This window comes from Callorhinus ursinus, unplaced genomic scaffold (assembly GCF_003265705.2).
Source record: "Callorhinus ursinus isolate GAN/ISIS: 27379988/994484 unplaced genomic scaffold, GSC_fseal_2.0 scaffold44, whole genome shotgun sequence".
Taxonomy (NCBI): domain Eukaryota; kingdom Metazoa; phylum Chordata; class Mammalia; order Carnivora; family Otariidae; genus Callorhinus; species Callorhinus ursinus.
In genome coordinates this window covers 4,441,742-4,455,026 of record NW_027397106.1, presented here as the reverse complement: position 1 = coordinate 4,455,026, position 13,285 = coordinate 4,441,742, and the positions used below count along the sequence as shown (strand labels likewise).

Here is a 13,285-nt window from a genome sequence, read left to right as displayed (position 1 = left end):
AACTATAGGAATAACCTATAGGATTTATTTAATTTTTTTAAGATTTTATTTATTTGACAGAGACACGGCAAGAGAGGGAACACAAACGGGGAGTGGGAGAGGGAGAAGCAGGCTTACCCCCTAGCAGAGAGCCCAGTGTGGGGCTGGATCCCAGGACCCTGGGACCATGACCTGAGCCGAAGGCAGACGCTTAACAACTGAGCCACCCAGGCGCCTCTAACCTATAGGATTTAGAAATTATTCTAAATGAGTGAACCAAAGCTCATGGTTTGATGCCTGAGGTCATTCAGGTGCAAATAATGTGGGGACTAAAGTCTGAAGTCTGGCGTGTAGAACACAAGTCTCTGGCTCCAGAACTTATTTTTGCACTTTCCCCTAAGCTAAGAATTCTTAATCTGGGTCTCTGGTTAGAATTGACGAAGTCTGTGAACTTCATTGAGGGAAAAAAAAATTGCCTCTTTATTCTGACTAGCTTCTAATTAAAATCTAGAATTGAAGAGAATTGAAAATTCTTGAAATTGCAATGGATTCAACAAGAGAAATTTTTTCATATATTACAGTTTTTGCAGTTATCTTGAAATACTGTTAATGTTCATTATACCTTGTTATATGTTTAAAAATCTTGTTATTTAATGCATTAGAAAAGCACATTTATTACTAAAGTAGAAATTTAAAAATATTTTGATAACTATAATTGGTTTATTTTGTGATCCTGTGCATTTCAAAATTTAAAAACATTCTGAGGGGCGCCTGGGTGGCTCAGTCGTTAAGCCACCTAAGACCTTTGGCTCAGGTCATGATCCCGGGGTCCTGGGATCAAGCCCCGCCTCAGGCTCCCTGCTGAGCAGGAAGCCTGCTTCTCCCTCTTCCACTCCCCCTGCTTGTGTTCCCTCTCTTGCTGTCTCTCTCTCTGTCAAATAAATTTAAAAAATCTAAATAAAAAATTAAAAAAACATTCTGAGAAGAGATCTATAGATTAGTTAGACTGCTAAAGCGGTCCATGGCACAAGAGAGGTTAACCACTTTGCTGTAAACCAAGTTGATTGTGAATCATCTTTGGTAGGACTTCTCTAATATGGAATCTGGGCCCTTTGCAGTTGTGTTCAAAATCTTTTTCTTGTGTGCATTTTTCTGGAAAGACCCCAGCTTTTAGTTTATAACTGGAATCAGTGGGATAGATAATAGTAATGATAATGATACCATAATAATTGTGATATACACATATATTGTACTTACCTGTGCATGAGGCCTATTAAGTGTTTTTGCATGTGAACATATATATACATCTACCCAGTCCTACCTACGAGGTAGACGAGGTAGGTAGAATTATTATCTCCAGTTTAGAGATAAACTACGCCACAGAATTTAAGAAACTTGCCCAAGATTATACAGCTAGTGAATATTGAAGCTGGAATTAGAACTCTGCTGTCTAGCTATACTGCAATAGAAATCTACAGGCAGACAGGGAATCCTGTTTTAAGTAATACTTAGAGGTAACTTTGGGGCGCCTGGGTGGCTCAGTTGGTTAAGCAACTGCCTTTGGCTCAGGTCATGATCCTGGAGTCCTGGGATTGAGTCCCACATCAGGCTCCCTGCTCAGCGGGGAGTCTGCTTCTCCCTCTGACCCTCCCCCCTCATGTGCTCTCTCTCTCTCTCATTCTCTCTCTCTCAAATAAATAAATAAATAAACTACTTAGAGGTAACTTTTTTTTAACTTAGTCTTGCCGACAAAGGGCTATATTGATTTTAGTAGTTTATTGGTTTTTTTTCTCACTCTGTTCTGAAGGAAACATATACAATGTCTGGCTCTCTGAGAAGAGGTAAAAATGTTTGGATAATTCACAGAATTTTCAGACATGTACCGACATAAATTCCCTTAAAACACATTCTGTAAGTTCAAAACAGCATCATGCTACCTTCTATCAAATTACTTAAATGACAGGTTACACCTTTTTTTAATGATTTTTATGGTTGCTAACATTTTTGTTTTTCAGATCATTTCCCCCCCGCCAATATTTTTAGCAGTTACGTCTGCTTTAGTTGTTTGGCCATGTTTTAATTGGGTTTCTGTCTCAATTTGAGTTTTTCCCTGAAAATGAATACTTATAACCACTTATTTAGGTAATAATGACTTTTATGCACTCTAGGATGCTTTAATAACTCTTAGATAACTTTTAAAATTCTTATTTAAAAATACAGATAACATAAAATTTAATGATCTTAAACATTTTTAAGTGTATAGTTCAGGGTTATTAAGTACTTTTACATTGTTGTGCAACATCACCACTATCCACATCCAGAACTCTTCATCTTGCAAAACTGAAACTATGCATTAAACAATAACTGCCCATTCCCTTCTTCCCCCAGCTCTTACATAATTTTTAAAATAATTTATTTGACTTCTAAAGTTTTCTGCTTTTTTTAGGTAATAACATTTCAAATTTTGGATTAGCCTTAGAATCTGAAATCATTTATATTATGGTAATCATAACATTGTGCCTTTCACCCCAAATATAGTACTGGTTTTTCCCTTTAAATAATTTATTTGTAAAATGTTAATAGATGTCACTAAGTGAAAATGATTTTTTAAAAAAATGATTTAGAGGGATGCCTGGGTGGCTCATTTGGTTAAGCGGCTGCCTTCGGCCCAGGTCATGATCCCAAGGTCCTAGGATCTAGTCCCACATCGGGTTCCTTGCTCAGGAGGGAGCCTGTTTCTTCTCTCTCCCTCTGCTTGTGCTCTCTCAGTCAAATAAATAAAATCTTTAAAAAATAAATTAAGAAAATAAAAAATGACTTAGAAGAAGAAAGTGCCTGGGGCACCTGGGTGGCTCAGTCGTTAAGCTTCTGCCTTTGGCTCAGGTCATGATCCCAGGGTCCTGGGATCGAGCCCCACATCAGGCTCCCTGCTCGGCGGGAAGCCTGGCTTCTCCCTCTCCCCTTGTTTGTGTTCCCTCTCTCGCTGTCTTTCTGTCAAATAAATAAATAAAATCTTTAAAAAAAAAAGTGCCTAAACAAATTGTGAAATGATTGCCAAGAGAAATTATAAATAAGTGAATAGTGGTTTCTGAACAATTTGATTCTGGAATATTTATTGGAGGTAGATGCAGAATTTAAAAATGAATAAGAATATTTTCAAGTAGAAATATTTTCAGATACAATGGATTGAGAATGAAGTAGGAATTATCTTTGAAATGTGAAAAGTAGAATAAAATGCTTAGAAATGAACATAAAGCTGTAAAAGTACCTTTTGGTGCTTCAAATTACAGTGAACTGGTTTACAGTTTTCTGAAAAACCAGAAGCTAGGAATATTGATGTTTAACTATTTTGTATCAATTTGGGTTTGGGCTATCAGGCAGCTCCGTATTACTTCCCAGGTAATGGAAATGATCCTTGATAGTAGTCATGAACATTTCAAATCTGTAATTTTGATTTTCTACCTAGGAGTTTTTTGTTTTTTTTTAAGATTTTATTTATTTGACAGAGAGAGACACAGTGAGAGAGGGAACACAAGCAGGGGGAGTGGGAGAGAGGGAGAAGCAGGCTTCCCACTGAGCAGGGAGCCTGATGCGGGGCTCGATCCCAGGACCCTGAGATCATGACCTGAGCTGAAGGCAGACGCTTAACGGCCGAGCCACCCAGGCGCCCACTACCTAGGAGCTTAAGAAAAGATTTTGACCCTGTAGTTGAAATGGGGTCTGAGTCTATATTGCAGAGGAGCAGAAAGCAGAGGAAGTTGAGAAACTATAATACAGCTATCATTGTGAAGTCATTAAAAAGATTTTTAACCTCTTTGAAGATCCTTAAGTGAAAATGGAAAATGACTCTTTAGCTCTGATGGTATTCATAGCATTTTCTTTTATTTTTTCTATATTCTGTATTTTGCTTAAATTTTGTTTTCTTTAATGTTTAGTTCTTGAGGAAGGTTTCCAGTCTTGAAAACATAAACTTTTGCATTATGCACTGTGATTTTCTGTAAGGATTTTGGAATCCTGGGTTCAAATGTTAGTTGTATGACTTTAGACAAGTGACAGCTTTTTGGAACATCAAGTTCCTATCTGTAATTTGGGAATAATAATTTCTTCTGACAAAGTTAGTTTGTGTTCTTGATGTTTATGCTGTTTATGATGTTTATGTATTAAGCCTTGTAACACAGTCTAGAGAAGAGCTTAACCCACAACTATCGTTTGATCATCATGGCAACTCTATTGTGTAAATTGTCCAGTATATAAATAGTAGCCTTCCAAAATGACTGTAATTTGTGCCTGATTTGTTGAACAATTTTGGAAAATTTATTAAAACTACATCATAATGGCACTGGTAATTGCAAAAGCTGTGAGATAGCACTGATTTAAGAGATATATACCTTTAAAAAAGAGAGAGAGAGAAGTGTACCTTTTTGAGTTCTAATCTGAGCCTTGTTACTAATTTACCCTGATTCTGGGTAAGCCAAATGGGGTAATTACCTTATCTTAAATTTTTTATAGCTTAAGAGTATACTTTTAATTGGGCAAATAAAACTTATAAAACAAGAGAGAAGATTTTAATATGTTAAAATACAGACTCATTTATATGCAAGATTTAAAGGAATACAAATGATAAAATGCAAATAGATGATTTCCTCTTTTACGAAGAAAATTTTTCCTAATGTGCAAGTATAGGTAAATGTAAGAAAAAGAAACTTTTGAATATCACTCATGTGTCTTCTCTTGTCTGTTTCTTGTAATAGAGCCAAACTTTTGAGCCAAACTTTGGTTCAGAAAATATGTGTATCTATAAATGACTGACTCTAAACCAAAGACAGCGGAGTTTGTTTGTTTTTCTTTCTTTTTTTCAGAGGAGTACTTTAGATGAATATTGCTAGGGGTAGAATATGAAGTGTAGACTTAAAGCCAGACTCCCAAGGATGAGGAGTTAAGTTTTGTTTGGTTTATGTATTATTGAGGGACGAGAAAAGCATTTTGTATTTCAAAACAGAAAGTCAGGAGTAAGCCAGGGTTTGTGTTGTACATAGGTGGCCAGTACTTCATACCATTAGATATTGCAAACTACGAAATAGGTTAGTGTGATCATACGTCCCATTTTGTCCCAGATAGTTATAGTGTACACCTATTTTCTGGAACAGATGTCCCATCTTGTTTCATGCTCAAAAATGTCCTGATTTGTATAACTTTTAATTTTTCAGAAGAGACTGTATGCTTATTGGCAGTATTTTTCCGCATATCACTAACAGTGCACATAAGTTGGTGCTAAAATATTTGTTGTTGAATTAGCTATTAGAAATTAAATTTCTGGAATTTACAAAAATTTGCAGTTAAGCAAGGTAAGAGAAATATAGGATTATTCTAGCCTTTTGAGTTAGGTAAAGGGAAAAAATGGGGCAGTGATTGAGTAATAATGATAAGATACATTTATATACAGGGTTGCACAAAAGAGTGGTTAAGGGGCGCCTGGGTGGCTCAGTTGTTTCAGCCGTTGCCTTTGGCTCGGCTCGGGTCATGATCCTGGAGTCCTGGGATCGAGTCCCGCATTCGGGCTCCCTGCTCAGCGGGGAGTCTGCTTCTCCCTCTAACCCAACCCCCTCTCATGCTCTCTCTCTATCTCATTCTCTCTCTCTCTCAAATAAAATAAATATAATAAATAAAATCTTTAAAAAAAAAAAGAGTGGTTAAGAACTGGGGGCAGGCTCAGCCCCTTTCTATTTGTATGACCTTGAGCAAGTTGTTTAACATCTGCTTCTCAGTTTTATGTATAAATTGAGGATAATACTAATAACATGAGGATAATATTAATTTGTCTCACATAAGATTGTTAAGATAGTTGACGTAAAGTGCTTTGAATAGTATCTGGTGCATAATACTACATGTGAGCTGCTGCTTTCATATACACTTAGGAAAGATAAGTCTCATCTTAGTTTTCTGGTCCTTTTTATTTAAAAATAAGAGTTTGCTGGGGCGCCTGGGTGGCTCAGTCATTAAGCGTCTGCCTTTGGCTCAGATCATGATCCCAGGGTCCTGGGATCGAGCCCCGCATTGGGCTCCCCGCTCTGTGGGAAGCCAGCTTCTCCCATTCCCCCTGCTTGTGTTCCCTCTCTCGCTGTGTCTCTCTCTGTCAAATAAATAAATAAAATCATAAAAAAAAATAACAGTTTGCTGACTTGACTGTACACATTTCTGAAAAGGATTATTTTCATATTTAATATTGATTTGAAGTTGGAATTTTTTAAAATTTCATTTGTATAATTAGCCATTGGCTTTATCAGATGACAGTTTGGAGTAAAATGACTCAGTATGTTGAGGACTATTTAAATTACTTGAATGCTAAATATCAGTATAGAGTTCTTAATTTTAATAAGGGGGTTCATGAATCTCCTATAGAACTTTCTAGGGAGAAGTCTGTAGTTCTGATTATATTTTCAGATAATCCTTGATGCCTCCCCCCCAAAAGCTAAGCCATTAATCTATGGAAGCCTATTTTGTTTTGTTTTTTTTGTTTTTAAACAGTCAACAGATGCCATCTAACTGAGGTATAGTGGGAATTTGGGGATATAAGTCTTTCCTTCTGATACCAGAGGATCAGCAGTAATAGCTTTATTGATGAATAAACTTCAGATTTTCTTCCACAGTGGAGAGTAAGTGAATCCTGATTCTTGACTACTTGAGTTTGGGAGAAATGACCTCGGGTGGTCCAGTTACCTTGCTATTCAGTGTGAGCCATAGACCAGCAGCAAACTTAGTTACCCAGGGGCTTCTTAGAATACTCTTAGCCTCTGTCCCTGAACTGCTGAATCAGAATCTGCTTTTTAGCAAGATCCCTAGATGATTCTTTTTTTTCTTCCTACGCACAGTAAAGTTTGAGAAACACTCATATAGCATTTGTTCATCCACTGATTCATTTAAAAAATGTTATTTGTTGGCCTCCTGTGTGCTAGTCACTGTTCAGGGTGCTTAGAGAGCAGTAAACCATACAGAAGGTCATTGCCATTGTGGAGCTTGCTGACAAAATAATTCAGATAAAGATAAGTGCTTGTGATAGAGGGTAAATTTTATTGCATAAACTGCCATGAATATTATCTTTTTTATTTAATTGAAAATTAGCTATGGCCCTAGGATAGAAAAATACCTTGGCCCTGAGATAGAAATCAGTGCAGAGCTGAATTGACTTCTGCTCTGAGGACCCTAGTTATCTGGTGGCATACCCTGTTTTTTCTGGATTATTAACCACTCTAGGCAGAACTGAGCCAGGGACCATTTGCCTTGGTGAGGGGATTTATAATATTCCTTAAATGGTATGTAACTGGTTATCTTTTTTTTTTTTAATAACTGGTTGTCTTAAAACTTTTCTCTAGGGTAACTGTAGTGTATGGTTAAGAACCACTGTAAAAATGTATTGGCAGACTCCCAACTGCCTAGATTCAGATCCTGCCTCTGCCTTATTAGCTTTGCAATATTGGGCACATTACCTTCGGGTAAAGTAACTTTTTAAATTTTTTTTTAAGATTTTATTTTTAAGTAATCTCTACACCCATTGTGGGGCTGGAACTCCACAATCCTAAGATCAAGAGGCACACACTCCACCAGTAACATTTTTCGTATCTGCAAAATGTGGATGATAGTAGTATTTAACTGAAGTTGTTATGAAGGTGAAGGTGTTCCATAAATGTTAGTTGTTATTCTTCTCTGTCAGAATGGGTGAGAAATTCCCAGTTTAATTTTCATTTTTGTTTTCATGAAATACCCCTAAGCATCTTCTAGTAGAACCCTGGAGTTTTATCCTAGATGAAATGACAGGTGTTTGTTTTGTGTCTTTTTTTTTTTTTTTTTTAATATAAGTACTTGTCATTTGGTGTTCCTCTCAATATTGGAGATGTAAAAATTAAACCTGGATGATTGATTTGCCATGAGGCAAATAACTTTAATTAATTTATACACTTTGTTTTTCAGCATTTGTAGGGTTAAGTGGCTTGGGATTTCTGTTTCTGATAGTAAATAGGTAAGTAAAACAAATGGTTAGATGTGACCAAAGAGATAGTTTCACCATATTCATGATGACTTTTTCCTGACTTGGTTCTTTTACCTTAAAACTGCTGTCTTTTGTGACCAGAGGGTATCATTTTGCCAGGAACTTGATATCTCTCTTCCTTTCATTTAGATCACTCCCCCCATAGGAACTGGCATAAAATGGACCAATAATGAAGACTGCTTTTGGCTTATTTGGTGATGACATATATTGCCTATATATAGAGGTGGTGATTGATCTGTTTTATGGACTGACAATTTGGATATTTTTGTGGTGGTTTTGGCAGATAGTTTCAGAGTGCACTTGGACAGTTTACATCCTTTAACAGGTGTTTTATGTAACTGTGTAGCCTTGGGCTTACTTCTAGTTCTGTGGAAGAGAAGGATTTTGATGGAATTCATTATTATAATCCTAAACAAAATTAATCGAACATGGTTATTGAGAATTTAAATGAGAAAAATAAGCCTTTGTTGTAGTTAAACTGTCTTGTCAGATTCATTATTGTGTCATTTTAAAGACTATTTATCATAGAAAAACACAACTTTTTTGTTGGATGTTTTGGTTTCCAATTTTTCTTTATGTGGAGTAATTCGATACAGGACACTCTTGTATAAAGCTTTTAGGTTAAAATTTACTGCAGTAGGTCAAAGAGTGAACATTTTAAAAGTTTTTCATACCAACATGTCAATATTGACAGATTGCTTTCAAAAGTGTTTAGGACAGTATTGTTGCCCAGTTTACTGCATCTTTGTCGTCAGCCGGCATTCTAATTTATAAAAGTTCACCATATAGGTTAAAATGAAATAATTGATCTTTTTTGCATTTCTTCAGTGACTAGTGTGATTGAATGTTTTTCCATGTTTATTAACTGTGAATTGGCTTTTTGTTTGTGCTTTTCTTATCTTTGAAGGCAATAGTCTTATATCACTTGCCTGGAATGATTTTCCCAGTTGATGTGTCTCTTAATTTGGATCTTAAATGTTTCATTATATATTTACTGATTGTGAAAACAATTGATGTTAATTATATGAAAATAAAAAATGCTCAGAGATAACCAGTCATAACACTGATTTTGTCTCTCCAGTCTCTTCTGTGCCTGTGCATTATTTCACAAATTCAAAATTTCTGTATTAAGGTAGCATCTTGCTTTTTTCTCAAGTTTCAGTGAACGCTTTCAATGCTTCTACAATATTTTCCCCCATTTATAAAAATTTTATTTTGGAATAATTACGGATTCACAAGTTGCCAAAAAAACACAGGGTGGTGTCATGTACTTTTATGCCCAGTTTCCCCCAGTAGTAACACCTTGCCATAACTATAGTATGGTGTATAAAACTAGCAGATTGATATTGGTGCAATCCACAGAACTTACTCAGATTTCACCAGTTTTATATACAATCTGATTTTAAGGCTCTGAGATATTCTTTATATGGCTGGACTATAGTTACTGAACAAATCCTGTGGTTGGTGCCTTAGTCCGCACAGACTGGGTAGCTTGTAAACTCAGAAATTTAATTCTGGGAAGTCCAGGATCGTGGAGTCAGCAGATTTGTACTTGGTAAGGGCTTTCTGGTTCATAGTGCCTTTTTGCCAATGTCTTCACATGGTGGAAAGGGCTAGGGTCTGGGATCTCTTTTAGAAGAGCACTGACCCGGGGTTCCTGGGTGGCTCAGATGGTTAAGTGTCTGCCTTTGGCTCGGGTCCCAGGGTCCTGGGATCGAGCCCCACATCAGGCTCCTGGCTCAGCAGGGAGCCTGCTTCTCCCCCTGCCTCTCCCCCTGCTCGTGCTCTCTCTCTATCTCTGTGTCTTGAATGAATAAATAAAATCTTAAAAAAAAAAAAAAGAGCACTGATCCATTCATGAGGGCTTTGGTCTTCTGACTTAGCACTTCCCCAAAGCCCTACCTTCCAAGTCCATCACATTGGGCATTAGGATTTCAACAGATGAATTTGGGGGGCACACAGACATTTAGACTGTAGATAGCAATTAGATGTTCCTAATTTTTCACTGTTATGAAACCAGTGTGGTGAACATCCTTGTACTTACATAGTTTTGCATATCTCTTTTGAGTAGATCTCACAAGTACATTTCTAGATAAAGAGTGTTTATTTTTTCTGTTTTTTAATTGAAGTATTATTAACATACAGTGTTCTTTTAGTTTCAGGTGTATGATATGATTTAGCGATTCTAACATTGCTTAGTGCTTATCACATTAAATGTACTCTTAGTCCCCTTTATTTCACCTATCCTCCCACCTACCTCCCCTCTGGTAACTACTAGTTCTCTGTATTTAAGAATCTGGTTTTTTGTCTGTTTGATTGTTTTGTTTCTTCAGTTCCACATATAAGTGAAATTATATGGTATTTGTCTTTCTCTGTCTGGCTTATTTCACTTAGCAATTCTCTAGATCCATCATGTTGTCACAGATGGCAAGATCTTACTCTTTTTTATGGCCGAGTAATGTTCCGTTGTGTATATATATCACATCTTCTTTATACATTTGTTTATGGGTGGACACTTGGGTTGCTTCCATATCTTGGCTATCGCAAGTAATGCTACAATAAACATAGGAGTACATCTTTCAAATTAGTGTTTTTTTCTTTGGGTGGATACCCAGTAGTGGAATTACTGGATCATATGGTAATTCTATTTTTATTTATTTATTTTTTTAAGATTTTATTTATTTGAGAGAGAGAGTACGCACGCTAGCATGTGTGCACGAGCTGGGGGAGGGGCAGAGGCAGAAGCAGACTCCCTGCTGAGATGTGCAGTAATCCCAGGGAACAGGACCTGAGCCAAAGGCAGACACTTGACTGAGCCACTCAGGCACCCCTGGTAATTCTGTTTTTAAAAGAATGCATCTTTTTTTTTTTTTTAAGATTTTATTTATTTATTCATGAGAGACAGAGGAGGAGAGAGAGAGAGAAAGAGAAGCAGAGGGAGAAGCAGGCTCCCAAGGAGCAGGGAGCCCGATGTGGGACTCGATCCCAGGACCCTGGGATCATGACCTGAGCCGAAGGCAGACGCTTAACCATCTGAGCCACCCAGGCGCCCAAAAGAATGCATCTTTTTAAGGCTATTGATAAACATTGTTAACTCTTAGAAAAATTGTATGAATTACAGCAGTGAACTGATAGCTTTCTTTTATACTTGTCAAAATGACATTAAGTAGTTCAATAGGTAAAAATGATATTTAGTAGTTAACTATTCCTGCTTGTTCTTTGTACATTTTCCCTCTGGTAAATATCTTAGTAATTTATAGCTCTGTTGTTAATAAGGTTGGTGTTGTAACCTTTCAGACCTTTTCTGTTTTTACATACTTATGTGTATATCTGTACAGTGATTTTATGTTTGTTAACATAAATGATAAAGTGCTTGTTTTGCAACTTGATTTTTTTCACTGTTAGTATATATAGGCCTATCCTTTTTTTTTCCCTTAACTTTTATAGTATTCCTATTACAAAGTATACTACATTTTATTTAACCATTTCCTATAGAGATTTATATTTGTTTTTAGCCTTTCACTTAAGGAATCAGTGCTGCAGTATACATCCTTATATGTGTGTTTTTGTGTACATTAGTGGCTTTTAAAGTATATGTTCTTAACTAGTCTGGTGAAAAATACAAATATTCCCAGCAGTAGTACTGCTTGTCTATATGCTATAGACTTTACACTTTGATTATTCTTGATACCATTAGCAAGAGACACATCAGATTTATGGATAGTATGCTGCTGAAAGGTATCTAATTAATTATTTTGATTTATTATTAAATACTTAATGAAATAGGGTATCCCCTTTTCCTTGGGCAAGCTTGGTAGTCTTGGAGTAAGAAATACCAATGGGCTGGGTCAAAGGGGAACATCCACTAGCAATACTTGGGAGCACTGATCCTGACTTCAGACATTGTGGAAAGGCATCAGGCTGTCACAAATTTTCTATGTCTTTACTTCAGTGGTAGAGGCAGTGGTGATTTGGGGGCTCTTGTCTGACTCCTGGCTGACTCCCCAAGTTTGCAGAAATGGGCTCTTGTCCTTCAGTTATTGAGCTGATTTTTTTCTATCCTCACATGCTTAAGGTATGGACTTCACATGGGCAAACCATTAGTGCCTCAGAAGGTAGGAAGCTCAGGCATTCCAGGAGGTGGGTGGAAAGCACATAACAGCCATTGTGCCAACACAGTCCTGCCAAGCACTTAGTTCTCAGTAAAAGAAGGACAAGCTTTCTTTCTCAATATCACAAATTAATTTTGCTCTGTGGTAGGATAACACCTGAGCTTACCAGGAATTTCTTGGCACTGCCTGAGCAACAGACCCTTCACTCCTGACTGGCCCCTGATCTCAGTCTCTTCTCGCCCCTGAAGTGAGGTGGGCTCTTTCCCATCACCACCTGCACTGAAACACATTTGGTTTTTATATTCTCTACTGTGTTTAAAATCTAACCCGATTCTTTGGAGCATATTTCTTTGAATTGCATTAAATACATAGGAACATCACTCTTTATATCTTTAGCTATATGGAGATTATAATAATTTGTTTGACTAAATTGGGAAGCCTACCAGAGGTTGAGCTTTGAGTAATTATGTGTGATCTCCAAAGGAGTAACTGATTTCTGACACAAAATATAGCAACATCTAAAATCACTTATAAGACAGTCTGTCATTTTTTATTCCTTGATTTTGTCGTTCTGCTCTCACCTAGGAATGAGGAGTTTGAATATTTTTAAACACTTCTGATTATAAAAATGTAATGAAACATTGAAACTTCACGGTCACAAATTCTGTTCTCATTATTTAATCTAAATGTAGAGAACAGGAAAATAAATATAGAGAACAAACTGATAAGTTAACAAAGATGGGGGGTGGGGGAGGTTGGGTGAAATAGGTGATGGAGATATTTATCATGATGAGCACTGAGAATATAGGATTATTGAATCACTATATACTATATTGTACACCTGAAACTAATACAACACTGTATGTTAACTAAACTAGAATGAAAATAAAAACTCAGGGCGCCTGGGTGGCTCAGTTGGTTAAGTGGCTGACTCTTGGTTTCAGCTCAGGTCATGATCTCAGGGTCATGAGATTGAGCCCTGTGTTGGGCTCACACTCAGCATGGATTGTGCTCAAGATTCTCCACCTGCCCCATTTGTGTGCACTTCGCTTGCACACGCTGTCTCTCAAATAAAATCTTTAAAAAATAATAATAAAATTTAAAAATTAAAAATTAAAAAAAAAGAAATAGTGCATCCCATCAGTAAAAG

At 36.7% G+C, this 13,285-nt stretch overlaps 1 protein-coding gene across 6 annotated transcripts in view; it reads left to right on the top strand.

The window, feature by feature from the left end:
* LARP4 (La ribonucleoprotein 4) overlaps positions 1-13,285 on the top strand; it is a 71,640-nt gene that overhangs the window by 3,429 nt on the left and 54,926 nt on the right. Inside the window, exon 2 of one of the 6 annotated variants that reach the window (XM_025883018.2) lies at positions 7,945-7,993. The exons of the other annotated variants lie outside the window; for them this stretch is intronic. The gene's annotated coding sequence lies outside the window, so the exon portion shown is untranslated. The remainder of the gene's footprint in view (positions 1-7,944; positions 7,994-13,285) is intronic. 6 annotated transcript variants of the gene reach the window in all.